At 41.2% G+C, this 24,984-nt stretch overlaps 1 protein-coding gene across 6 annotated transcripts in view; it reads left to right on the forward strand.

Annotated features, from left to right (window-relative positions):
* Positions 1-390: 390 nt before the first annotated feature.
* The window catches only part of LOC311523328 (contactin-4), a 648,631-nt gene continuing 624,037 nt past the window's right edge, over positions 391-24,984 (forward strand). For 5 of the 6 annotated variants that reach the window (XM_084633191.1, XM_084633189.1, XM_084633193.1 and 2 more), the window contains exon 1: positions 391-524. The gene's annotated coding sequence lies outside the window, so the exon portion shown is untranslated. Of the gene's footprint in view, positions 525-5,431; positions 5,645-24,984 lie in introns of those variants that run through there. The other variant, XM_084633190.1, reaches the window with a different exon arrangement.

A 24,984-nucleotide genomic window follows, 5' to 3' on the forward strand; every position in this document is an offset into this window, starting at 1 on the left:
CTCCTTCTGCCGCAAAGTTGTAAACCCTGCAAGCAGTTGTAATGGCAACAGGGCCAGAAAGTGCGCTGGAGCCAAGCAAATCTGCCTCCCTCCCGTCAGGTGCACGTTGACATGCCCAGGGAGGAATCCCAGCCGAGAGCCCTTGCACCGTTCCCCCCACGGACGGCCCTGGAGCGGAGGAAGAGGAGGAAAGGGGTTAATGGAGGAGCCGCTTGTAGGTAGCGCACACGCCTGCTCTTTAATTCTCTTCTCTCCTCCACCCCCCCACGCGGGCGGCCAAGGCTCAGGGTTTGGAGGGTGGGGTTTGCTCAGCGCTCCCAAATCTCTGACGTTCAATGTTACGGCCAAAGGCGGCTCGGTTTAACAACATACCTCCGGGCTGCACGGCAACGCGGGGAGGTAGCGCTCGGGCAAAGGACGCTCGGCTCTTCAGCGGCACAGAGCCGAGGTGTCTCGGAGCCGCCGCCGGGGCTGGGGGGCAGGAATCCGACTGCGGCTCGCAGCCTGCCAGAGCCCGCTCTAAGGTAAGCCCGGGACTGGAGCAGGGATGCCGGCGAAGCTGGGGGTTCAAGGCGCCGCTGGTTGCACAGGCTGGGGGAGCTGCTCCGGGGAGTCGCCGAGAAGGGGGAGGGCGGTGTAAAAAGGCAGGCCGGCGGGGGCGTGCAGAGGGACCCGAGCGCTGGCTGCGATGGGCAGCGGCTGCCTTGCCCGCTCGCGGATCGCAGCTCCCGGGGCCGGGCTGGGGCGTCCCGCCGGGGCCGGGCGCGCTCCGCAGACGCGGGGCTCTCCGCGGGCGCGTCGATTGCCCCCGGTTGGCGGAGGCGGCTCTAGCCCGCGCTCGTTGCAAGCGGGGCGGGGGGCGGGAAGTAAGTTTGGTAGTTGTCGGACGCGCGGCTTCCTCCGCCCGGCCGGGGCTCGCCCGGGTGAAAACGGCCCCAGCCCACGTCGTGTAGGATAGTAGTGCCCGCAGCTGCCCGCGGCCAGGCACCTCTCCCCGGGCACTTATGCTGGACGCCAACGGTCAGGGCGATTTCCCCCTGTCCCAGCTAGGGGACGTTTTGGTTTTTATTATTATGTTTGCGCACGAACAGGTTTGTTATGGGAGGGCAGCGAGGGGACCTGCCAGGGTTTGATCCTGCGGTTTCACGGCAGGGAGGCAACAGCACGCGGGGTTCTGGAGTTGTGTATTCGCAACGGGGCTTGTGAAATAGACCAAGGGGCCCCTTCCCGGTTGTCTCGTCCGTATCCTCCATCTCCCCAGCCCGACCCTACGCGGAGGGCTTACCCGGAGAAGTCAAGATTTTCCGATCAACTTTGCTAGATAGCGGCTATCTTTGCAATACAGCCAAGACGGCAGGTCCCCATTTCCCCTCAGTCGATGCGATAAGAGACAGCGGAGCAGCGTGGTGGACCGCGGCGAAACAGACACTCGGATGATCAACCCCGAAGGGAATTGCCTTAGTGCTTCCTAACGCTTCAGGGCTTGGGACAGCACGTTGTTCGTCTCTAAGGTGCCCCAAGTACTCCTCTTCTTTTTTCGCTGTTAATTTATCTCCCTTGAAGCAACAAAAAGACAGACAGACGCGCTAGATCCCTGACATGCCGCAGCAGCGCTGAGCAAACCCGCTTAGGGACAGGAGCCGGGTGCAAGTTAATGTTTCGCAGAAAGCCAGGCTCTCTTCTCTGTTCTTCGCAAGTGCGAAGCCAAATGCATGACAAAGATCGATCAAGCCGGTGTCCTTGGGAGATTTTTAGATACAGAGGGCAGCTATCCGAGCAATAGGAGGTGTACGAGGGGGGGTGGAGGGACCTGCTATTTAGCTGTCTAGTGGAAACCTATGCATAACTTTTGCTTGTTGCAAACGAGGGTTTCTTGATGTTTAGGGGTTCAGGCTGCTCTTGCTTTCCAAGAGCTGATGTTAGCTTTCCGTGTTATGAGCAACATAATGCAGTGTGTTGTTTTATTTATCCCAGACAAGAGTGACTTGCTCTCTAACCTCCAAATTAGACGACGTTGCTTGCATAACAAGTGGAATTAGTTGGTATCTTACATGCTAATTGTAGATCACCTTTTCCTGCAGAAATCTGCTTTCACTTATTCTAAGAGATAAAGGGAGGCTTGGGGTCTGCGGCAATGTATCTGGGGTTTTTTCTTAGTGGCTAAAAGAGAGTAAAATATTAAAGAGCTAGATGCCACAAGTATTCATATAAAATTATTTCCTCTCAATCTTTTTTTTCTTTTTGTATCTGTGCTCATTTTAAAAGTATCTATCCTTGATTTGGTTCATGATCTTTATGCTAACAGATAAGTTACTGGAGTTGTATGCAGTAGAAGTTGATGCAGGCTTCATATTAACACTCTCACGTTATTTTTGAAATCCTTTATTAAATAGTTATTGGGGGGGGGGTTCTCTTAAAAAAACAAACAAAACCTGTTTCCCCTACTGGGGATGCCACAGGGCATAAGATCAGAGCATGTTTAACCAGGCTAGTTTGCCATCTGAAATAATCCATTCATTTCTCTAGCTATCAGTATGTCTTTCCAGCATATCTTTCTATATTTAGATGTCGAACTCAAAACCAACAGTAAAATCTGGTGCTGGATTCAGGGGGAGGAGGGGTTCAGGGGAGAAATATTCCCGATGCTTCTGCTACTTCACTCTGCAGGCAACTTTTTGTCTTCTTTCTGGGCTCATCAGAGCTTTTGTGTCCTTGCTTTGCATTTGGCAGTTACTGAATCTGCCTAAATAGCGTCTAAATAATTCCTTAAAGTCCTCCACCCCTTAAGTGTCTACCATAACTACTTATTTTATGCGGATAACCCCCCCCCCCCCCGTACTTCCTCATTTACAGGCAGCTAATTTCCCCAAAACTCCTGATTCCTTTTAGGCAATGGCTTCCAGTAGCGAGTGCGCTAGTATATTGGTTTCATCTTCACAGCGACTATGTGCACACCAAAAGCAAACTAAGGGCACGATCCAAACACCACTGAAGTCAATGGGAAAGACTTCCATTGACTTCAGTAGGCTTTGGATCAGGTCCTGAGTGAACTGCTGGCAGGATGAATTCTAAATTTGTGGGAATTTGTAAATAATTGTGCATGTGCTTAGGTTGTTTGAAGATCATGCTTAAGTATTGCATAGTGAAATCAGACACAAAATGCCTAAATTTCTTGAAGAACAGTTTGATTTGACTGTATTCAGACCAGCTGGGATGATTAGAACTGAAGAATTTGGAAATCTCTTGCAGTTTAACTTCAGAGCTCTGTTCTAGCCTCTTTCATTTTCCTGATGTTTGAGCTTTTCTTGGATCCCTGAATGTATCTGTTTTAGATGTGAATGGTAGGCGGTGAAAGAGCTTCTCCTGAACTAGAGGAAGTACAGGGAGCTTTGCTTTAGCATAGGGAAATTTAATGGTAAAATGACACTGAGTTCGTTTAACCATGAACTTGCATGAAAAATCTAGTCATGTGCTATTGATATTTGGAATTCTCTACTGGAATTGTGCAGCCATTCGGTGCCTACAGATGTTGTGATGTGACACCAGTTACAACTGGCGGCCTCTAGTCCTCTTTCCCGTGACTTGAAGGAAGGGTGTTTGACTCATATCTTTTAGTAATAACTCAGGACATCACTCTTTATGATGGGTAGTCTTTGAGATTTCCACCATCCTTTGCTGTGACTGGCTTATTTGTATTTGTAGTCCCTCTATTGGTTTTCTGAATGCTGATGTTTTACTGTCAGCTGAGAATCACTTGTGCTGGAGTCAGAAATAATAGCACTGCAAGCCACAAAACAAGTGGTGTTGCTGAGTTCAAACAACTCGCAGAGTGAGTGTGTGACCTCCATGACACATACGCCTCTCAGTCACCTGGAAGCAAGAACCTCTATTAGTTCCTGAACCGGAGTCTCCTAGGTGGATACAAATGTTTGCTGTTGATCTTCAGGATTACTTTTCAGTCTTTTTTTTACACTTATGACACTGTTGGGTTAAAATTCCTATATTTTATTTTTTAAGAAGCAGACAGATTTCCTTATCTGTGTTATTAGTAACACCTGTGATATTAAAAAAACAAAACTCATTTCTACCATAAACATAATGCTGTTAATGTTTTTTTCATTATTTTCAGCTGCATCCGTTTCACATGCCATTGTAGCTGTGTTCATGTTCTGGGTCCATTTAGCTATCTTGATCTTGATGTAAACTCCTAGTGGAAGACATGGCACAGGGAGTTTTCACCTCAGTGTAACTAGTTGAAGTCAAGACTATGCCCCCACCCTGCTGGAGTTCACATCTACTAGCTATATTGAGGGGAAAAACTATCTGTGCCATGTAGGAGCATCTATTGAGATATATCTCAATGTAAGTACATATAGGCATATCCCTACACTAGCATCATGCTGCAAAGTTTGGGTTTCAGACACTGCTGGAGAATATTATTTCTTTAAAAATAAAATATTTTAATTAGAATAATAGAATCAAGGAAATGTAGGGCTGGAAGGGATCTTAGGAGGTGATCTAGGCCAGCCCACTGTGCTGAGGCAAGAACAAGTAAAAATAATTGAAATTAAGAATAATCATTGTCCTATTTCTGATGATTATGGATTTTGTAAAGTCTGGCTTTCTTACCACATCTATACTAACCTGATAGTGTCCCTTTAAATATTGTTTCTAACTCACTTTCATGTTAGCTGTGATCTGCTACTTACAGCTATACACTAGGGTGGTGGTAATTTTGAGAAGTGTTTGGGGAACCAGATGTGAATTTTCCTTCAAACACAGGAATTGTATACTGTTTGATGCTGCATGAGTGATGTCCAGCTCTGGTGCAAAGGTAATCACAAACACAGAAAAGTAACATGAATCACGGGAAATACACAGATGTCAGCTTTAAAACTCTAAATCAGCCAAAATATGAGTTGTACACATTCTTATTGTCATCTGTTACGATAGTTACTCAGATATAAATATAAATATGAATGTTGTGATGCTAGTGATTCATTCTTTTGATTATTCATTAGATAAATACCTAATGATGACTCCTAACAAATTTAATGAGTTACATGGCAGTATATAATCATGTTCCATTCCCTTAATAATGCACCTCCTGCCCCCTCTAAAAAAAAAAAATTGGGGATTGTGATGAGGTGTTCACCCCACACCAGTCTTGAAAGGGTTAAGGTAGGCTAGATGGGCCAATTAACAGCATAGGCTGCACCTGGAGGGAAGCCAGGGCTCAGTAATACTTAATTAAGGATGAAGCTAAGCTGGGCAGGAGCAGGTGGGGATTCAATAAAGCTAAGAAGCTGAGAACAGAAGGGAAGTTGCTGGGGAGAGTAGTCTGCAGTCACTCCCTGACAGAAGAGAGGTTTGATGGTGATTACAGGGTCTGGCAAGAAGCCACAGGGAGTGGAGGAAGCTCAGATGTAAGAAAGAAGACTGCCTGGAATGGTAGAGGGACAGCTTGTTCAGAGAGGTATTTGCAGACCCCAGAACACAGGGACTGTAGGGACCTGGCCAGATGGTCAAGTCACAGAGAGTCCTGGAGGGCGAAATTGAAACAACAGGCTGAGTGACTGGTGGAAGAGGCGTCCAATCTTTGGCAAGCTAATCCCCAGATGAGCCACAAGGAAGTGCACCTGTGGTGAGTAGCAAACCTTGTTACAAGGATATATAAACCTCAGATGCCAATGTTAGGATATGCAAGTTTCACATTTCCTTGCAGAACCTGGACAATATTTCACACATGAGGCAATGGTTGCAAGATGGTCTATGCTGTACTGAGGAAGTAATTTTGTTCTTTCCTACTCCCTTGACCTAAGCACTATTTTTTTTAAATCTTAATCTGAGGAACAAAAACCTATTTTAATCTGATACCAACAAAATAAAGGCAGGGATTTTAGAATTGTTGGGTCACATTACTGAAATGGTGGCCTTTGTTATCAACTGATTCAAAATCTGTTAAACATTTAATCTAATGATTTAATAATTATGTGCATGATGGATAGGTAGTGTACTACCCGCCTGGTCAAAATGAGCAGGCTCTGGCCCTAATAATATAGATTGGGATTTTGTAAGGAGCCTAATGCACCAACCCCCCCCCCAAACATCACAGTGTAGGTATAATTACTTGAAGGCTTTAAGTAGCATAAGATCATCACATTGCTACTCCATTTAAAGAAAAATTGGCTAATTTATTCTTAGCAATTATGGCCTATTTTCTTGAATACCTAATCTTTTAAGATCAATGTCTCAAAGGTAAATCAAATGATTGCATTAAATAGCTTGAAGGGGTAAGAACTTGGTCTTACAAAATTCATTGTTCTGTTAATTCTTCCATAAAGTCCCAGTGAGCCACAAGCTGAGACTAGTACTAGATAAAATTTCATTAAGAGCACAAGTTTTGGGGTAAAAGAAAGTTTTGTTTTCTTCTTTTTTTAATGAATACAGTGGCTTCTATATCTCCATAATTATATTGTCAAAAACAAACAAAGTGATACTTAACAAGCAAGCAAAGCAAATATTCAGGGAGAATCCATTCAAATGTAATTTTTAGTTTAATTAAAGGTTAACACAAGAGTTGAGAAAAATAAACACTCTTCAGTAATGACTTCATAGTTACCATAAATACGCTCAGTTGAAATGAACCTTTTGTAGTAGAGCTCAATAAATAGAATGATACATTATGAATCCACATCAAACAGGTGTATGTTAAGGACCAAAAGATGACTATTACTTAATACACTATACTGTACCATGTTTTTCTCTATTCACCCTTTTCCCTTCCTCTCACTAGCCAGATCTGTTCCCCTTCTGACCTGACCCCCTGCCCACCTCAGAGAATTGGCCTTTTTCCACATTCTACTCCAGGAGTTCTAGAATGTATCCTATGATTGAAGCCAGAGCATCCAAGATTTGAGGACAGTACCCAGGAAAGTAGAGATTGTCCTATGTGATTCCACAAGGGGCCAAGTCAAGCTAGCAAGGCCTCTGATGGGCAGAATAGATGTTATGCTGGAGAAGAGGTGTTCTTATTAAAATTGATTCAAACCTTCATTTGAGTTTGATGGCTGGTCTAGAAGGTTTAGGCCAATTCTACTTTATTAGTAACTCAAAGTTCATTTGCTCATCTGTGATAGGGTAGTCCACCATAGAGGGCAGTAGCTTCCAGTGGTCAGCCCACTCCACCACCTGACTTGAATCTTTAAGGCTTGAGAAGTGTCCAAAAGATACATGTAGAGACTGAGTCCTGGGAATGAATGGAGCTCAGAGAAAGAATCGGGCTACTATCCCTTAAAGGGACTCAAATCCTGCAGAGCATGCAGGGAAGGGAAAGGCTCCCCTCTAACCCAACCACCTGGGAAGAGGTTGGAAGAAGAGGAGCTGTATAAAGGCTGCTCCTCCCTCACAGCAGGGTGATGCTGACAACAGAAGGCTGGCTTGCTGTACCCTCCAGAGTGGACCGCTAATTAGGCAGGGCATTCAGTGGAGGGGAGCTGGCACAAGGCCTCGCAACTGAGTAACCAAAGGCAAGAGGACTGAGAGGCACACTCCCAGCTCCAGGGAGATGGCTGAGAGGAACGTCTATTCAAAGGCGAGAGCTACTGACTGCTTTAAGGCAAGGCACAAAACTGCTAGTAGTACGGTCCATCCACTGAGAGAAATGGAGACTGGCTTGTAGGTGACACCTCCTGAGCTAGTCCCAAGAGAAGCTGTGAGGAACCACAGAGTATGTCTACACTGCAATTAAATGCCCACAGCTGGCTTATATCAGCTGAATCTGGGGCTCAGTCTGTGGAACTGTAAAGTTGCAGTTTAGATACTCGGGCTTGGGCTGGACCCTCTTCCCCACCCCACGGGATCCCGGAGCCTCATCCAGGCACTAGGGAGGTGAGAGATTTGATGACATCACCCTTAAATCATATACAGTACAAGGTAATTGTAGGCTTGAGACAATATATGCCATGACATTTTATATAAATCCAGTTAAATATTTTATATAAATATTTCCCATTTAAACCTGATATGCATAAGGCTTAACAAGTAATTTTAGTCTTAAATTAGAGGACTAAGATAATGAGCAAACAGTAAAGTTTATTTTGTTTCTAATAGAAAAAATTTGCATTACAAATGGTAATTAAACCTTCATGTACTGAGTGGCAGTAATATACAAGGGTTTTTTAAACCAAACTTTAATATCCGTCTTATTAAACACTTCTTATGTAAGTGATCACAGGGTATTATTGCCAATACTTACAAATAACATCAAAACTAGACAGTTGTTCACATTTCCAATATATGCTTCTAATAATATATGGGCGTAAAGACTTAAATAGCTATCTGTGAAAGTCCATAGAGCTTCTGAGTGTATGTTGCATGCATGTTTTTTTTTCATGATCTACTTAGTTCATTGTTCTGTTCTCCAGTCTTTTATTATCTATAGCTTGAAAAAAAAAGTTTGACCAGGTGCCTTTCCCAACTTGGTCTGCGAGTGCAGCCCTCACTTTAGAGTCCAAACTCTCCTCCTAGAGTTTGGCTTTTATTAATAATCAACAGTATGATAAAGTTCAGTTCAAGCTGTGTTTAGCTGTTGCCCTTCAAATGTGCTCAGCCCATTGCCTTGATCTTCATTCTCCAGATAGTCACTCCCACCTCCATTATACCCAGGTTAGATGGTGACTCGCTACTCCAGTGAGTCAACAAAACTTGCAAATGATGCCAAGAGGGTTATTGTCTGCAATGTATCTCGGCATTTGATTAATGTGATTAAATACTTAGGCCAAATTCTGAGCTGATTTAAACCTAATGCACTCCCACTCCACTTAGTTACAACTTCTCTGGACATAACACTGTAAATCAGGGCAAGATGTGGCCTCTTAAATTTCTATTACTTTTAAGGTGAATTTACTCCTCCTGAAAAGTGAGTCTAATATCTCTGAAATGAAATCTTCTATCTAGCCACAGGACAGGCATAACAGAGTCATTGGGAAAAGCCATGTTGCTTCATTGCTGTCCTGGAGTGAATATCAGTAGGGTTCAGAAGTTATTTCTGTTTTCAAGCCTCTTAAAACCTCGGCTTTTTTGTGGGACAATCAAGGATGTAAATTTTGCTCGGGTGGAAGCTTGTCCACTCGGCACTGGAGTGAGACCACCACTGAACCCCTGTCATCAAATAATGTTTTATCACTACTAGACTGTTCCGGTGAATGGGGATGAACGCTCTTTCTTCCAGTCTTTTGAAATGAACTCCTGAACGACCCAGAACTCCTGGTTTATAAAAGAGTTGCTTGTTTAGCATCAGAGCAGAACACTTGCCTAAGATGGTTTTAGTCTTGTGAATGACTTCTTCTATTTAATTGTACGTGTATTGTTGTTCAGCTAGGAGATATCTAATGCCCTCTGCTGTGCATGTATGGCTAGAAGTAGAAATCATCATGCACTGCAGGAGGAAAAAATATATTTCGAATAGCATCAACTCTTGGCACCATATGAAACAGGATTTCAAACCAGCCCTTGATATATGCATGTCAATAGGATTTTTGTAGATATAGCAGATTGGTAATTTGTGCATGTAAATTATTTTGAATTACAATATTTTTCATTATTCTGAACATATTTCAAATCATTATATAAATATGTTTTTAATCCAAAAGAACCTTTGCAATATTGTTCAGTGTTTGCAATTAACTGGAAGCAGCTTGTCAGGTTTTTTTTTTTTCTTGAATCATGTCACTACCTTCATTTTCAAAACACATGTCCAATTCAGTGGGCAGTTACTTTTGCATGTAATCTCCGTTTGCACACACACAGTTACCCCTATTCCACTAGATGGTGACAGCCACTGCATAATTATGGCATCATCTAGTCATTGGCAACTGGATTTGAGGCCATCTTTAGTGTGGTTATTTTACAAATCATCCGGCTTTCGTGGGATTGCGCACATAGCAGGCAGTGCCCAGACTTGGATACCAAATTTAGTATCTATCATGGCATGCACAGTGCTCCAAGGAATCCATGAGCCACTGGGTACACACACAAGTTTCTCTTTAGGGCAAGGTGCTAGGGGGAGAAACATTTTTTTGAGAAAAAGGACCTGAGTGGAAAGTAATACCATGTAAAGCAAATAGCATCCTCCTGTTGACCAGCAAATAACACAGACAATTCAGCTTTTCCAACAAGCTGGCTGACTGTTTCCCCCATATTCTTGAAGCCTTGAAAGCAGACTTGTCTGCATGGGCTCAGCCAAAAACTCATGGCTAATTTACATATACATGCAAACTGTCTGCAAATTTGCATTTAATCCCTAACGGTGTATGTCACTACCCAACTCCTCCACCAGAATCCTTAACTTTCCCCAATATCTATCAGCTACCCACACACACATCCTTCCCTTTGCTCACATTCAATCAATTTCCCTATCAATTCTCTGTCAACCCACAAATCCACTCTCCTCCTTCATTACCCTTCAGTTCTCTGCCCCTGGTTGCCCCTCACCATTATCCTCCATTACTCATGACCTCCTGGGTGTTGAGCTAGTCTTCCCAACAGCAGACACGCCTGTAGTGGTATGACTGATGGCTTAGATTTCCTCACACTGCCCCTGCCTTTGCTAGCTGTTCAGCATTCCTCTCTTTGCTCCTCCATAACTTCTTTTGGGTTTCATTGAGAGGGAAATGGGGGAGAACTCAGAGCAGGCAAAGAGGAAGTATTAGATACTAGCCCAGCCCACTCTTGAAGCTGGCAAAAAAAAAAAAAACAACAACATGGAAGTATCAATGAGTCAGATGGGGCCTAGAAGTTGAGCAGGCCTGCTGTCAAGGTCACCCTAGCAGTCTTGCTAGAACACGAACGAACAGCTAACAGTTCCCAGAACTTGTTCTCTGGACCAAATGTGAGAACCCATATGAAATGGTGACAGCAAGCTGGGTGCTTGTTATGAGTGCACATTCCTACACAGGGATCCTGTTCTGAAATGCTTAGTACTGAGTCCTGGATAGAACATAGTGCTAGTACCCAGGCTCTGAACCTACCTTACTCACTAGCTAACTAGTTGTAGAGGCATCTCCTCCTGGGCGCTCACAAATACACCTGTAGCGTATGTAAGGGCCAGCCAAGTATTTCAGAAATCGACGCAGGCATGGGAATACACTGTTCAATTCACAGGAGGCAGGTCACATCAGCTCTCCACAGGAGTTAAAGTGGCACCCAGTGTCCAAGCCATGGATCTCCCTCAGCAGACCAGGAGAAAGGTCTGTGGACTGGAACAACACATCTGTGCAAGGTCTATTGGGCAGTTTGTGGTGGAGGCTTCATAGACTCTTCCCTTCCCTCAGTGTTAGCTGGAAGGTCCGTAAGATAAAGCAAGGGGCTGCAGAGATTTCTCTGTCTCTCTCTAAACTCTCCTTTTCCCCCCCCCCCGTTCTCTCCAAAACCTATTCTTTTGTGGTCTCCCTTTTAAAAAAAGTTTTGCTCATCCTTTCCACGCTCAGCTTCTTTACCTGGAAAATGGGGAAGAGTGATGTGTCACAAAAGCAGATATTTCCACTTGCAGTGGGCATTCTGTACTGGTATCCAGGACTTCTCAGTTAAGTACCTGCTATGAACGGATGTTTCTTGCAGGAGTAAACGACACCATAAGAGGAGCCTCACAGAAATACATCCAACTTTTTCAAGCAATTACTCTCCATTTCTGTTCTAAGTCAGGATAGTTCCCTGCTGTTTTTCCTAGTGTTTTGTGTACATTCTGCACAGTGAATATTAAATGTACATATTAGACATTTAACCCATTTTACTGGGGGGAGTAGGCATAATGTTAAATCGCTTTTATATGATATGTTAATAATACACTTTTGAATGAAAATTGCTCAGGTGAATTTAAAGTTTGACATGCTGCTTGTAATTACAAATGTAGGGGAAAAAACACTCGTCAAATAGATCTGAGAATGAGGGAGCACAGATGTAGAGTGACTCAATATTTTCTGAAGTCAAGGTGGGGCGGGGGGATAAAGCTAGTACTAGAATCCTGCAAAGGTCAGTAATTTTTTTACTCCTGTGACCATGGGTAATCCTTCTATCATTGATACAATGACTGCAAAATCTCTTTTCACCACTGTGATTTACTTGCTGATAATTTAGAGGAATTTTAAAAAACCCCAAACCCTTTCCTCACCAATTTAATTTAGTTTCAGATCCCTTTGAAGAGCCAGAGGTTCTAAAGACTTCGAAAGTTGTTTTTCTGAACTATTACTGCTGCTAGGGTCTGACCAAAAGCCCACTGACATCAATGGGAGTCTTATCACTGATTCCCTGGGCTCTGGATGGGGCCCGTGATGAAGTTCCTAGAGTTTAAGTAACAGCATCACAGTTTTAACTCCTGTCATTTGATAAGAACAAAACAGAGAACAGAAAACTTGACCATAACTTGCTGTTTTCAATTACGAATGTTTTTTTCTGTTTGTTCCTTTTGATGCAGCCTTTCTTGTGGGGTGAATAGTATAAATAGCCAATCATATACAAGTATACTACTGAAGCAGCAAAAGGTATCCAGCTCCTCAGCTGACTTAATTAGCCATGCTCCTCCAGAATACCCCCATATTCCCCCCGCCAGGTCTCTAATATCACTACCTGATGTTTGCGAAGGCTCTGATTTCTCGCAGAAAAAGGTAATCCTGGTGCATAATAACACACAGTTCAGCTTTTCATTAGTGGAATGCTATCACTAGACTCTTCTGCGGCATATGTAGTAAACCTTCTAGGCTACGTAGGAAATCATTTGCTAGGTTTATAATTAGCCATTTAATGCTTTAGTATATAAATTTCTAGAGTTTGGGCTAACTGTAGCTGCATTCGTCATTGTTGCAGAACTCTGACAGTGAACAAAAGGTGCTGAAGGGAACTATAACTCATGCAATGAATTAATGGATCCCAAGTTTCCTTTTTTTTTTTTTTTCCAGCTAAAAGGGAGCTTGGAGCCATGTGGTACTTATACTAAAGACTGAAGATACTTGACAACAAGTTGTATTAAGCGCAGGGTTTTCCTGCCCTATATTTACAAAATAGGCGAATGTAGCATATGTTGCAAATGTGACTCTACTGGTGATTATGGCAACTTTTGAGCTATGTATTTTTAATGTTTTAAAGGCATCTTTCTATATATAACATTTTTAAAAGTGGAGTTTAATCATCTCCGATCAAAAGTTGATGCTGTAGCTTTGTGCATGAAGGTATGTGTTCACTGACCTCTTTTAAAAAGAGGATTGCTGTTTAAATAATACCATGTGACTGTAAAATTTTCTTCAAGGTAGATATATAGGTCCCAATCCTGTGAAATACTCAGCACCTCCCAGTAACTTCAGTGAGAATTCAGCACCATACAGGAGAAATTTCGTATCCCACGGAATTAGGCACATAATTATCTACGCACTTAGTAAGAGGTTCACGCTTGATTCACCCTCTGAGATGCAGCAGTGAAACTTGTAGGACCTTCCATCCACAGAGGCAGCTATGTCTGAGAAAGCATTCTCATTGGTGGAAGGACAAGTCAATGGGGGATAGAGAGGAGTGGGGAGTAAGCATCTTTAAACTCTGGCTGAGGCACCATGAGAGGTCAGCCAGTGAAAGCTCTTCTTACAGTGTGCACGGTCAGTGCATCTCCAAAATGCTGTGGTTCTGCCCATTCCTGACCAGCTCCACCTGTTCTAGTGAGCTATACCAGCTGGCTACAGACATGCACCTCTTTCTGCTCTTGGGAACTTGGCCCTCTTTCTCTAATGTGCATGCAAATCAAGGAAGATACCATAAGCTTGTCCTGGAAAGATGCTAAAAAGCATACAACCGGCTTTTACAGCAACTTCACAGGTCCATAGTCCTTGTGTGTGCAGTCATGAAACAAAAGCAATAGAGGTAATATGCTGTTCAGTTAAAAAGCACTAACTTCTAAAAGTCAGAAATCCTAGATCTTTATGCATGATTTCATATGTAAAACTTATACCCTAATTTGTGATCTAATCAGAATCACACTGTTGGGTAATGTTAGCAACTATACCATTTTGTAAATTGATTTGATATAGAATAAGTGGTTTTAGCCTCTTTGATCCTCTGGCTTAATGTTATATCCCTCCCACCTTTTTTAATTCTCAGCGCTTCCCTTTGAAAAGTGAGTTTCAAGGTCAATCTGTATTTTGCTAGTACATAAAAGTATAAAGTCTGACTATACCATGTGAGGCAGAAACTGACTGTGTGTGCCAAAACCAGCTGATGATGGTTCAGGAATATATACTCTTTGATTTGTTCAGTCCAACACAAGAGGTTACAATGTAGCTGAATAGCGCATCTCAGGGGAATCTGGAACAGTGTAAACAGAGTACTTGGAGTAGATTAAGTGACACAGTATGGTTCCTGAGCAATGGTATATTAAGGCCCCTGAAGAGACCATCTGCAATGACTGGCATAAATGGGCAAAAGTGCAATATTTGCATTGCTGTTTCTTTAATTATATTTAGATATCCTCCTTTTGTAAACACTTACCTGAATAAGCAAGTCTCTGAGGCCTCTTGTTCCCTGTAGAGCTGTCTGCAAAGAGAGAAGTAAAAGAGCATGGAGGGTATGTGAAAAGAAAACAAAGCAACTAGAGACCCTCCTGATAATGCTCCAGGAGAAGGAGAGACATGACAGCTGCAGGGAAGTGAAGGGATGATGAACATGGGACAGAGCAAGAGGCAGGGGGAGGAATGCAAATGAGTGATTAGGGATTGGTCAGTGGACTGAGAAAATCCCTACATTCAGTTATTCTGCCATCACTGACACCTGTCTCCTCCCTGCTAATCCTTTATTTATTGTTCTGAAATCTCCGCCACTACTTTAAATGGAGTATGAAGAGATCTGGTTGGAAGGGAAGTCCCAGTCCCACAGAGAATTGAACCATGGATGCTTGCCATCTGGCATCACAGATCTTGGGGGAGATTCCTGCTGAAAACCTCTCCATGAGGGTCTCGATGCCAAAGAGGGGATTGCTACTTCAAGCAGCATTAATGTAGGCTTAGAAATCTACATGGATGCATTACATCGGGAGGGGAGAATGATGGTGATAGTCTCATCGCAGCCCGAGGCCACTCCCTCACCCCAGCACAGATTCACCCTTATTGAGCTCTTCTGATGGGCTTCCACAGGGAAGGGGGGCCTGTGTGGCAGAGACATCCTCTTCCCTTACATAAGCTAAAGCAGTGGTTCCCAAACTTCTGTACTGGTGACCTCTTTCACATAGCAAGCCTCCGAGTGTGACACACACACCCCCCCTTATAAATTAAAAACGCTTTTTAATATATTTAACACCATTATAAATGCTGGAGGCAAAGTGGGGTTTGGGGTACAGGCTGACAGCTCATGACCCCACATGTAATAACCTCACAACCCCCTGAGGGGTCCTGACCCCCAGTTTGAGAACCCCTGAGCTAAAGAATATCAGCAAGTGCTCATGAACCCCAAACCAACAAAGCACTTAAGAAGATGTTTTAACTTTAAGCATGTGAGTCATCCCATTGACGTTAAGTGCTTTGCTGCATTGGGAACTCATGCCATCTTACAAAATGAGGCTATTATTGTGCATCCTTTGGGGCGGGGGAACACACCAATATAATATTACTCAACTATAATTCAAAACTATATCGTGTACATTTAAAACATAAAAAGAGGAAAACTCCTTCAAATCCTGTTCAACTGCATTTCTAATATGGAATCTGAGGGTATGTCTACACTACAAACCAAAACCCTCCCACCTTACAGAGTCCTAGAGCCTGGGCTCTAGCCCAAGCCTGGAAGCCTACACTGCATTTAAACAGCCCCAAAGCCCTGCAATCCTGAGTCAGCTGGCAGGGGCCAGCCATGGGTGTCTAGTTGCTGTGTAGACACCCCCTGAGTATATTCCGAATCCAAAATGTACTGAGGACCAAATGCTTGGCCAGTTCCTTCCATTTCTCTCCAAGTTCAGGGAAGTTCTTGGTGGCTCCACTAGAATTTTTGTTGTGAACACACAGTTTTCTGGCTGTTTTGTGGACCAACAACATCCCCAGACAATATTCACAGTATTTAGAGAAACAATGGTTAGTTCTGATGGCCTGTTTGTTTGCTATCAGTAGAGAATAAAAACCATTTAATATTATTTATTAGTGTATTTCAGTATTATTGCATGAAATATGGAATTGCTACTACTAGAAAAGTAGATTATCTTTTCCTGGATAGTTAATTTCATTTCATTCAGCAAAATTTGATTCATATTTCTGAAATACTACTGCCAAACAGCTTTCTAAGCAAAGTTGCAGTGCAAGACAAAGTGAGATCCGGGTAGGGAAAAGTGAGACGACATTGTTGCAATTGTCCAAAGGGGATGAATGTAAATAATCTCATAGATCAAACTTAAACTGAGTTCAGATAGTACAGAAATAACACAATCTGTCAACTTCAGGGTCACACTTCAAAATGGTACTTCTATTTCTGGATTATCCATCTCTTGTCTATAACAGACATAAGATGTTAGATCCTTACATTACAGTAATAAAAATATGCAAACTACTTAAGGTTGGATTGGTCTTCCCACCAAAACCCCCCCCAAACAAAAAAACAAAACCCCACACCTTCAAGGATTTATAAAATAGTTAAGCTGTTACAATTTTCCCTCACTCTGAAATGGCAGACACTGTCTTAGTCCAAAAGTGACTCTCTAAAAAAGACGATTATCAAAATTAGACTAGGTCATTTATTATGTTAAAAGATGTAAGCTCATAGTTCTGAAGTGGATTAAGAAACGGCTTATGTCTATATCATCTGTCTCCAACCCGAACCTGAGAAGGAGTCAGAATTTACCAATGTACATTGCCAAAGAGCCACAATAATACGTCAGCAGTCCATCATCAGCTCCCCCACCCCACTCTCAGTGCCTCCCAGATAATGGCAGCCCCGCCAATCAGTGCCTTCCGCTCCCTCCCTTCCCAATCAGTTGTTTCATGGCATGGATGTTTCATGGGGGGAGGAGCGAGGGCACTGCAGACTCAAGGGAGGGGACGGGAAGGGGTGGAGTGGGGGCAGGGCCTGTGGCAGAACCAGGGGCTGAGCAGTGAGCACCCCCCGGCACATTGGAAAGTTGGTGGCAAAAGTTCCAGCCCTGGAGTCAGTGCCTATACAAGGAGCCACATATTAACTTCTGAAGAGCCACAGGTTGGCCACCCCTGACTTAACCTTTGAAAATGGGCAGAAAGGCACCTAATATTAACTTTTTAATTCGGCCATGAATAGCATCATAAATCTATATCCTGCCTAATTAAAATAAGAAATGGTCTTGAGTTGCAAAGTTTTAGTGTCTTTGCATTTTTTTATTAATTTTTTTTTTGCTTTGGACACATCTTTAGTTAGTATATTCCTCAAATTTTCAATTTTAGACATTGGAATATGTAGGATAGATTATCTCTAATGCAGAGTCTTTTAAAATTAATTAATCTTCCTATATTTGAAGGACTAAATTAAACTTCAAAATTTAAGAATTGAGTACCTAATCAAATACTTGGGTTTCAAAATGTATTTTATTTTTCAAAAGCGGACTTACACATGAGGAGGAATAAACACCATAGGAAAACCTAATAATATAATAACTAGACACTAACATATCACACACTCTTACATTACAGTGGTATAAATTTGCAAACTACTTAAGGTTTTGCATAAAACTTATTTTTTTTATAATATCTCAATCCAAGTACAGCTCTCAAATAATTTAGATTGTTTCAGGCAGCCTTAATAATTGATTACATTCCACATAACACAAGACTGTAGTTCTCCATTGGAATTTACTCTGGTGATGAAAATTGTATACATTATCTGGCTCAGATCATCTCCTTTATACAATAGTGCAAAGAACTCTGTCCTGCAATTGAAAATTCCACCTCATGAACTGTATTTTTAAAAAAAGAAAAGGAGTACTTGTGGCACCTTAGAGACTAACCAATTTATTTGAGCATAAGCTTTCATGAGCTACAGCTCACTGCATCCGATGAAGTGAGCTGTAGCTCACGAAAGCTTATGCTCAAATAAATTTTAGTCTCTAAGGTGCCACAAGTCCTCCTTTTCTTTTTGCGAATACAGACTAACACGGCTGTTACTCTGAAACCTCTATTTTTAAAGTCACTTAAAGTGAACCATAAGTCTATGATTACAGGTAAAGCTAAGCACTTGTGTGTTTTCCGTATTGTGACAGAATGTACCCCTGTATTCAAACCCTACCCATTATTGGAATAAGATTTGAATAAAATATGCCTTGTAAGGTATCATTTGAAAACTAATAACTTGCTGGTCAATAATACTGTGGTAAAATATATGTATCCAAGTTATAAAGTTGGTCTGCTTGACAGAGGACATTTTAAACAAAGGGATGTGTATTAACTTCAATTTATTTATAAGCTTTAAAAAGTCTTCAGACAGCAAGACAATGAAAATCTGCATTTCATTGTACACAGGTGAAAAGAAACAGCATGAAGCCTCCTTCCTCTACTGGATTCCATGTCTCCTTGCTCTCAGTCGGAAAGAACTTCAACTAGAGGTCATGCTCAGGAAAATGCTTGTAAAGGGTGGCTAACTTATAAAAATAAGTAACTTGGGGTTTTCTTGTCATCTCCTCCTATCCATCTCTCTCTTTTCCCTAAGAAAACAACACACACAAAAATCCTAGCCATTGCATTTTGGGGACAGACCCTGGCCTGAAAGTTTGGTCAGTAATGTACTGAAAACATGTGGTAAGGACTTCACTTTGAACCAAGTCTAGTTTAAGTTTAGAAAGTGTTTTATCTAGCTTTTTCCTGGAACCATTTCTGATTTAATGGCTCATTACTTGGACTAATTTTAAATCTATCTTTTTGTAGATAAATAAACTTGTTTTGTTCTTTAGTGAAAATTAATCTAGCATTGTGAATTATTGGGGTAACTTTATATAAGGTGGCAAGCCTTTGTGTACCGATTTCTTTAGTCCTCTAGAAAACACCTGTTTCTGCCAGTTTCTTTTCTTTGAGTTTTTGGGTTCGTTTTCAGGGGGTCGGGAAATGTGGTGGCTGAAATACTATAATTTAAATTTAGGGAGGAAAAAAGCTTGGCAAATTTTCCTTCTCAGAGATTTACACAAGTCTCCCAAGGTCTCTATTACTGCAAAGTATATTTTATGTATTAGTTATGTAAACAATGTGTATAAATGACTGGCACCACTTATGCAGGCTTTCTATGAACTTTATCATGGTTTCCAGTATACTCACCAATGCATTAGGCACTGTACAGAAAATGTACGAAGACGGTCACTGTTCCACAGACCATATAGTCCAAAAAGAGTCAGACAAAGGGTGGAGAGATAGGGATATAAGAGGAGGAGTCAGTGATATAGGGCCATGTCTTGATTAATACAATGGCTTGTTTTGTGGTCTTGTGGATGACATAGGAACATAAGACATAAACCTGGAAGGGAACACTTGGGTCATCAAGTCCAATCCTCTGCTATTACACACAACACGATCATATAATCCTGTTCACAAATATATCAAGCTCCATCTTAAAATTAGTTTGGTTGTTTTCCCCCACTTACTCCTAGCTCACAGCTAAGATGTTCTTTGTGTAAGCATGATGTGAAAAGAAGCACAGAGTTGATAGTCGAAGAACAAACAGTATACCCATGTCCACATCGCTGGCAGAGAAGAGGGGCCTGGAGGGACCATTTGAAAAAGAGACAGGAGGGAGGCTATAAAACAAGGATAAGAAGCTTGAAAATGTAGTGGGAGAAGAGGAGTAACAGGCATGGAAGAAGAAGAATTGGTTGGATAATTTCCAACTTAATATTTTTTTCTGTCAGAAAATGCCGGTTTGTCAAAATCGAAACATTTTGCCTTTGACAAAAAATTCATTTTGGAAGACAAATTGAAATATTAAGGTTTTGATAAGCTTGAAATGTTACAACTATTTTGAATGGCATATTTCAATTTTCCATTTCAAAATGACTGTCTTTTTTATTGTTATACTACATCAGTTTTTTTAAAGTAAAAAATTAGAATGAAGCAAAACTGAAATGTTCAACCCAAAATATAAATAATTTATTAATTTCTGTGCATGGGAAATTCCAATTTTTTTTTTTGTTTTTCAACCATTCTGGAACAGAATTAATTCTGAAATTACATAACTTACCCACAAAACAAAATCCAGATCTTGCACAGCTCTACATGGAATTTAATCCTAGCGACTGTTTAGTATGGACTGAGAAGGACGCGTGAATTTTACAAAGACCAAAGAAGGGGGGAAAACATCCTTTTTAAAAAAAAAAAAAATCACGAGAAGTAATCTCTTTGTGTTCCAACACACAACTGTAGAGGAAAGGATTAAAACCATTTAAACATTCCTTCTATCATCCTTATTGGTAGTTCAGAATCTATATAAAAATGAAACGTTACCTTTCAATAAGGTCAAAACCGTTTCATAATTCCCTGGTAATCCATTTCTATGGAACATTTTGATTTTTGTCAAATCAGCATTTTCCAAAATATTTCATCAGGGAATTTTCTAGCTCGACTCAAAATGTTTCATTTCAAGAAGATGAACACATTTTGTTTTGACCTTATAATTTTGTTTATGCTTTTATATTAAAATATTTTAAGATTATTATATAATTACAGTTTGGAGAGAAAAATACTTTGTTTTGATAATGTCAAGCCATTATCATGTTTCCACTTTTTTTTTTAAATTTCCATTCCATGGGAAACTTCTGACTTTCTCATTCAAATTGAAAAGCGAAAACATTTTGAAATGTTGGATTGTCTAGCAAAATAAGAACATAAAAACAACTCTACTGGGTCAGACCAATGGTCCATCTAGTCCAGTATCCTGTCTTCTGACAGTGACCAGTGCAAGGGGCTTCAGAGGGAATGAACAGAATGGGGCAGTTAGCAAGTGATCAATCCCCTGTCTTCCAATCCCAGTTTCTGGCAATAAAAAAATCCCTTTTCTGACCAGTTGTCATTATGACTCTTGGACTACGGCTACACTACAGAGCTTACAGCTGCAATGATGAGCGGTGGTAGCTATGTGGGCACGAGCAGAGCCGTCCCTTGGGTGGGGCAACCGCTCTGGGCCCCGTTCTTTGTGGGGGGGGCCCTGTGGGCTGGTACTATTGGCCGGCATGCTCAGTTCCAGAAGACATAGGCATGGGAACTAGGGGTGCAGGGGATGCTACGGCATCCATCCCTCCAGCCCAGCAGCTGATGCAAAGCAGGGGCCCCAAGCCGGCGGGGGCTGATTTGTCCCAGGCTCTGCACCCCTTCCCCCCCCCCCTCCACAGGGACAGCCCTGGGCGGGAGAAGCTCTCCCACTGACATAACACTGTCCAGTGGGCGCTTAGGTCGGTATAACTTACATCACTGTGGCATGGATCATTCAGATCCCTGAGTGACTTAATTTATACCAACCTAAGCTGTAGTGTGAACATAGCCTCAGATAACACACTGAGTGTAATAATCTGACAGCAAATTCCTGCTTCTGAAGCAAACAAATATACAATTAACTCAAAGTTGAAACTGAGTTTGGATTGTACAACTTTTCAAAGAACAGTTACTGTACATATTGTATAACTCCCTGTTTTTAGAAGTAGGAGTGAATTGATAACATAAGCTATATCAAGTCATAAAATATTTTCTACTGCTTTTACAGCTCTAGCCTTATCTCCCAACAGATCAGGGTAGAAGTACTGGATTTGAAGCATGCACCCATTGGCATAGATTAATTAAAAAAAAAACAAAGACAAAGTCAAACAAAAAGCAAAGGTGAGCACTGTGACTGCAAGCTGGTATTACCTAATGGTTACCGTTACTGGTCTTCATAAGATACTTTCAGATGTTAGCAACATCATTAACAGACATAACAGTAAAATGGAAGTTTCTTAGTGCCATCCCTTGGTATTGAGACATGCATTCACACTGGAATCAACCCATTCTTCATTATGGTAATGATTAATGAAGGGAAATTATGTATTGAATATATGACCTTGTTCTGTTAAATTTCCTCCATCCCCCAAACCTACTGTCACTCTTTCCCTTCATTTTCAAACCTTATCATTTAGTATTCCAGGTATCAGGTTTGATCCATCCTTCAACTGTCACTAACCTGGCAGATACTCTAAACATTTCCCGATATATATTCTTTGCAGCTGTCAAGGTTCCTTCTGAACTCTAGGGTACAGATGTGGGGACCTGCATGAAAAACCCCCTAAGCTTATTTTTACCAGCTTAGGTTAAAACTTCCCCAAGGTACAAACTATTTTACCTTTTGTCCCTGGACTTTTTTGCTGCCACTACCAAGCGTCTAACAAATATAACAGGGAAAGAGCCCGCTTGGAAACACCTTTCCCCTCCAAGCCCTATACCCCCTTTCCTAGGGAAGGCTTGATAAAAATCCTCACCAAATTTGCAGAGGTGAACACAGACCCAAAGACCCCTTGGATCTTAAGAACAAGGAAAAAAACAATCAGGTTCTTAAAAGAAGAATTTTAATTAAAGAAAAAGTAAAAGAATCACCTCTGTAAAATCAGGATGGTAAATACCTTACAGGGTAATCAGATTCAAAACATAGAGAATCCCTCTAGGCAAAACCTTAAGTTACAAAAAGACACAAAAACAGGAATATACATTCCATTCAGCACAACTTATTTTATCAGCCATTTAAACAAAACAGAATCTAACACACATCTAACTAGATTGCTTACTGACTTTTTACAGGGGTTCTGACCTGCATTCCTGCTCTGGTCCCAGCAAAAACAACACAGACAGAGAGAACCCTTTGTTCCCCCCCCACTCCAGCTTCGAAAGTATCTTGTCTCCTCATTGGTCATTTTGGTCAGGTGCCAGCGAGGTTGTCTTAGCTTCTTAACCCTTTACAGGTTAAAGGGTTTTGCCTCTGGCCAGCAGGGATTTAAAGGTTTTTACCCTTCCCTTTATATTTATGACAGCAGATCATGCAACAATATGAGAATCTCACTGTTAGAACTTGGCAAATCACTGATTTGATACGACTTTGTTCTTTCTATTTTGAGTTGTTTGCAAAAATTGGAGTTTTTCAAATGGGTTTGTTGTTTGAAATTTTTCAATGAATAATTCCTGGCCCATAGTTCATTTGTGAACATGTATTTAAAATAAAAGTTATTTTGATAAGAGACAAGGGGAAATTCTTCCCTCAGTTACACAGGTGTAAATGTCTTTTTGATTTTTGTTAACTGTGGCATTCTGTTGATTTCATTTGTTTCTGTGCCAGCAATGCCCTCTGCCACGTACATTGGCCAAACCAGACAGTCTCTATGTAAAAGAATAAATGGACACAAATCAGACGTCAAGAATTATAACATTCAAAAACCAGTTGGAGAACACTTCAATCTCCCTGTTCACTCGATTACAGACCTAAAAGTTGCAATATTACAACAAAAAAACCTTCAAAAACAGACTCCCACGAGAGACTGCTGAATTAGAATTAATTTGCAAACTGGACACCATTAAATTAGGCTTGAATAAAGACTGGGAGTGGATGGGTCATTATACAAAGTAAAACTATTTTCCCATGCTTATTTTCCCCCCTACTGTTATTCACACCTTCTTGTCAACTGTTGGAAATGGGCCATCCTGATTATCATGACAAAAGGTTTTTTCCTCCTCCTGATACTAGCTCACCTTAATTGATCACTCTCATTATAGCGTGTATGGCAACATCCATTTTTTCATGTTTGTGTGTGTGGGTATCTATCTTCCTTCTGTATTTTACACTGCATGCATCCGATGAAGTGGGTTTTAGCCCACAAAAGCTTATGTTCAAATAAATGTGTTGGTCTCTAAGGTGCCGCAAGTCCTCCTTGTTCTTTTTGACTTTACTTAGTGATTCAAGTTGTATTTTATCTCCAAGCTCTTCTGCATAATAAATGGGCAACAGCAAACCAAGGTAGCCATTACCTCCCATGTTTTGTTTCTATCACTTAGATTCAAACATACTGTATTCCTTCATTACATAACAAATTCTTTTCTAGGCCTTTACTCCATTTGTTCTTCCTTGATTAAAAAATAGAGCTGCATGGGAAACCATTTTCTTTTCTTTGAAATTCCTGTTCTGAACTGGACAATGTCAAAATCTCAAATATTTTCAAGAACCAAAATTTAAAAATAAAAATTAGTTCAGGTCAGCTGAAACATTTTCTTTCAGTTCAACCATTTAAAAAAATACTGGAACTAGTGTACATTTTGAAACATGAAAACCAGAATTTTTTGGTAATTTTGAAAATGTTTGACAATTTCAAAATTAATTTCAAAATGTTTTCAAGTTGAGAACTTCATGAAAGCTGACTCTTTCCTGAGAAGAATTTCAGTGTCACTGTGAATCAGCATTTTCCAACAAAAAAAAAAAAGTTTTTAGTTTAAAAATTCCTGACCAGATCTAATAAATGGGCTAGATGGACCTTTGGTCTGACCCAGTATGGCCTTTCTTATGTCCTTTCTTAATTGAGGGCAGAAGCAATAACTGGATAAATATTTTAAAGGAAAGAACAATAATCAGTCCCAGGCCCATAGATCTAGGGATGCAGGTAGACTTCTGTAACTTGCATAGCTCTTTTGGGGCAGGAGCACTGGTAGTTATGATGGTGGGAAGGATTTAATAATGGCAGGGGAGGCACTGTCATTAATGGGTATGTAGAAAAGGCTTTTATCATATGCAGAAAACAGTTTGGCAAAAGGGATTGGATTTTTGCATTTTATCCTCCAAATTATTAAGTCATGATAAATTGTTGGGTGATAGATGTCCTGGATGCATGCCAGGGTGTATAACCTCATACTGGCACATGTTTTTAGGCGACAAATCTGAGGGACTATCCCAGATTGAAGTGGTAATAGAGAAGGTTTTGGAACAAATTGGTAAATTAAACAATAGGAAGTCACAAGGACT

Source organism: Lepidochelys olivacea (genome assembly GCF_965140295.1).
Source record: "Lepidochelys olivacea isolate rLepOli2 genome assembly, chromosome: 7".
NCBI lineage: Eukaryota > Metazoa > Chordata > Testudines > Cheloniidae > Lepidochelys > Lepidochelys olivacea.